Source organism: Halyomorpha halys, unplaced genomic scaffold (genome assembly GCF_000696795.3).
Source record: "Halyomorpha halys isolate HHAL.00 unplaced genomic scaffold, Hhal_1.1 Scaffold93.1, whole genome shotgun sequence".
NCBI lineage: Eukaryota > Metazoa > Arthropoda > Insecta > Hemiptera > Pentatomidae > Halyomorpha > Halyomorpha halys.
In genome coordinates, this window is record NW_027116355.1 from 395,106 (window position 1) to 399,579 (window position 4,474).

Consider the following 4,474-nt stretch of genomic DNA (forward strand, 5'->3'; position numbering starts at 1 on the left):
GTACATGAGTAATTACATGATAATAATAATAACTAAGTAAACTTGTGACCGCAACCCTGACCATCTTCCTATATATACATAAGTATAAATGTATTTATCGGTGCCAACGTTTCAGCCAGAATTTCTAGCCTTCATCAGGGCTAAGAATAAAAAACAAGATAACAACCAATAAATAAAAGGAAATATAGAATGATTAGAAAATAGCCAATATTATGGATACATAAATTGTGTTGAGAGACATGAATAGTTTAAGTATTATAAGAAGATAAAGGCTATATGAGAAGTGTATTATTAAAATCAAGTTCTTTCCTCTTATTTAAATAACAAAATAATAAAATGCATATAAAAATCTCTCCTTTTTCGTCCATAACTTTAATTAAATTTATTATTAAATTAAAATATTCATATTTCTTAATTCCATTTGGAATTTATAACTTTATATGTTATTTCTTTAATACTGTTATATTACTTATGTATTTAATTACCTATATATACGTTTCATTCCCGACTTCTTTTATTACTGTCGTTTATTACTTAACAATTTTGATTTTGTACACATATTTACTAACTAGATTTTAATATGTATTTTATTATTTGTTCTTTCCTCATACTTAATTTTAATATTACTCTTCTCATACAGCCTTTGTCTTCTTATAATACATATATTATTCATGATTATGAGAGATAGTTGACCGTGGATGACTTGTACGAGGAGAAGATGGTTGGGGGTGCGGTCAAAATAAAACACAAATACGTTGATGTAACTTATTTAATCGTGTCAACGTTTCGGCTAGAGTTTCTAGCCTTCATCAGGGCTAAGAACTGAACAAGATAACAACCAATGAGTATAGAAAATAAACAATAAAATATATACAGAATGATATAAAGTTAATAATTTTAGAGAATGGAAATATACATATATATTTATGTATATTTTGTTTATGTTATATACAAGGATGACGAAGTACCGAAAGATAACAAAGTGTCATGAGTATTTATCAACAGTTAAAAAGAGGGGTGACGGCAAATGTGTTAAAAAAAGTTTAAGAAGTGAAATAATACGTTACAAAGTAGGCGGAAAAATAAATGAATAAATAAAAAGTAAATATAAAATTCATAACTAATATATTATTCATGTCTGCTAACACTATTTATTTATCCATAATGTAATATATTTTCTAATCACTCAGTATACCCATATGTTGTTATCATGTTTTATGTTGTTAGCCCAGATGAAGGCTTGAGATTCTATCCGAAACGTTGGCACTAATAAATAAGTTTTCACTTATTTGCATTCTTCACTGACCGCTCCTCCAACCATCTTCTTCTCATTTATATGTTTGTAGCATTACATTGAGTTTCATAATATCTATGAATTTATTTATGGAACCTTTTAATAGTGATGTAATTTTTTATAATGTTATTATTAATAATATAATAAATCTTAAAAAAAAAGTGTATAGTTCAGTGAGGCATTGTACTCCATATCCTGGGTTAGAGTCCGGCTTGTGAAATAATTATTTATTCCGTTATTACATTAAGTATGGATCAGCTCTGGAGTCGGGAGACGTTCATGGGGAGCACCACCACACTACTAAGTGGACACTCTGCAATTGGGAGGAAGGAGGGGGAAACTAAGTGATTAAACCAAATACTGACCAAATCACCTCCTTGCACAATGGCACTTCCTTACCAAATACTGAACTCTAGATGCTTCGTGGGTTGTAATCCTCCAGGTTTTTCTTATTTTAAGTTTTAAGTTTTTAGCCTTGACGAAGCCCTGCAAAGTTGGACTAAACGTTGGCTCAATATAAATTATTAATCAATTAAGCAAGTTTTTTTGACCGCACCCGAACCATCTTCCTTTTATGTAATTTTTTTTTCTAGTTCAAATGGCAGTAAATGGAAAGTTTGAACTTTGTTCGTTAAAATGGAATTACACTATTGAGGTGTGTCCGTCAATAGAAGTTTCACTGTATAATATATGTGAAATTTTCTTAGTGGTGAGAAATTCTGGATATTTTCCATAGTGAAACCTAAAAATTGTCGAACTCTGGGAGTTGGCACAGGACTGCGTCTTAACATCTTAATGTCGCCTTCTCCTTGGGCTGCCAAATTTCTGTTAAATCGTTTGTACAAGACAAAGAAAATAATCACATTATCTCAGCATTCTTTTTATGAGCGTAGAAATGTTATCTAAATGTAATGCTTTGCTATTCCTGTATTTGAGGATATATATACATTAATTGAACACTATTCAAACTTGGATATCGATTATTATATAGATGAAGTGATAATACGGTAACTGTAGTAACATAAATACTAACAGTTAACGTACATGGTGACATTTCTTTAGACAATTTAATTATCTATGATATTGTTATATATATAGAACATAAAATATGAATAGTTTTTATATAATAACCCTCATTTTCCTTCAATATTAGTAATTTTTAATTTACTTGAAAAATAATATTTTGGGGGTTTCAGACAACGATAAAAACTAATATGATTTGCTTCATCTCTTAACTTTTTCTAGTTATAGGATGGATTATTATGCAATTGATTCCTTAGTTGAAGGTGATAAGTACTCATATTATGAATTATTAAATTAAATAGTTTCTATTTGGTGTAACTTTGATAGTTGCCCATGACTACCGATATCGCTGGGAAGAAACGACTGTTGGGTATATGTTGCCATTATGGGGAGGGGGCCTGCTTTGGATTCAGTCGGCCCCCCGCACAGCAATCAGTGTTGTTATTAACACTAACTGTTATTACTTCTCTTCTTGTCCCTCTATTACTATAACACTATTTTATTACTGAACACGGTTCAGTATTACCAATTAGCGACTAACATAATGTTCTGTCTATCTAGTGAGCAGTGTCACTGTCCCATAAAATATATTATTATATTTTAGATATTTATATAATGAAATGTAATGAAAATACTCTTTCTTATTATTTTTTTTTTATTTTAATGAATCATTAACAACGTTTCGGGCTATGGTCCCATCATCAGCTTATCTACAATACAGATTTACACAATTCACTATTAATTAATATACCACAATTTTTTAATTTAAAATAATTACCTTATTACAAATTTATCTTCTATTATCACATTTAAGATATTCTCCTTATTAGTCATAGGTATAGTAACAATAATGATATTGCTGTCAGTTTTTTAAATAAATTAAAAAATTCAATTTCAAATATAATAAGGAGAATCTAAAACCATTCTATTAAAAATGCTTGAAATAAATTTATCCTTACAACGAATAGATTACAATCTATGCTAATTATCTCCTATACCTATTCCATAAAATATGACAAATCTGTTAAACAATATTTATTTAAAACATATTAAAATTAATTTAAATAAATCAATACTGATATTTAATAATACATTAGTAAGTGATGAACAATATCTATGTAATATGTACTTAAAGATTTAGTGTCTTACTATTGTATATATTATTTTATTTATTGTATATATTATTTTATCATTATGTTATTTTATTTATTTATTTTTCATACAGATAGTCTGATTATGTTCATTTGTCTATTCTTTTGTTTGTATATATTTTAAGAGAGTTTTTTTTTTTTTTATTTTATTATTATTATTTTTATTGTTTGTTTTTTACTTATTTATTTTTTTTATTTTTTTTTATTTTAGTATGTATGAGATCATTCATCAATATTACCTATTGCCCACAACTGTGTGGCAGATTGTAATATCTATCAATAAATAAATCTATCAATTTCAAAAAAAAAAAAAAGTGTCTTACAATTTGTTTCAATTTTTTGATTGACTATGTACTAAATTTTAGGATTTTTAAAAATCAAAATCATGTTTAAGTTCAATCGTTTTCTTTTACTATTTTGATACCTATCTTTTACTATTTTGATACCTATCTTTTACTATTGACCACCACCTAGACTATCTTTCTACTAAATAGATGTTTTTTATGTCAGATGTGGCACAATTCTAAGCGGTATTTCATCATTTGAATAATTTAACATTTATATATCTCAAAATTTTTAGTGGACTGTTTTGTATGTTGTTTACTTAACCTCAATAAAGAACTACAATATAGGCCTTAAGGTCTCAATACTTCTTGAACTTCTATTTTTGATCCTTTTTGAACGTCACCTTCATTTTATATATTCATTTAATTTTTTTGTTTGTATGACTGAAATATCATTCTTTAAATTGTGTTACTTCTTATACCATTTCATACTTCTTTAGTTTTAGTTTTTTATTAATTATAACAAAAACATTGGTTATCACATAATTTTAGATCATTAATTTAAAATCTCTATTTTATCTAATCACTATATCAACACTATATTCTTGTATTTATTATATGATAACTAATATTTTGGCTGTGATAGTGTGAATAAGATTCTTGAAAATGGCCGGAATGACTGAAACGTAGGAGTAGAAAGATAATAAAAAAGTGTTAAGGCT

At 27.2% G+C, this 4,474-nt stretch overlaps 1 protein-coding gene across 1 annotated transcript in view; it reads left to right on the plus strand.

Annotated features, from left to right (window-relative positions):
• The window catches only part of Sema5c (Semaphorin 5c), a 314,899-nt gene that overhangs the window by 201,603 nt on the left and 108,822 nt on the right, over positions 1 to 4,474 (plus strand). The gene's annotated exons all lie outside the window — the stretch shown is intronic.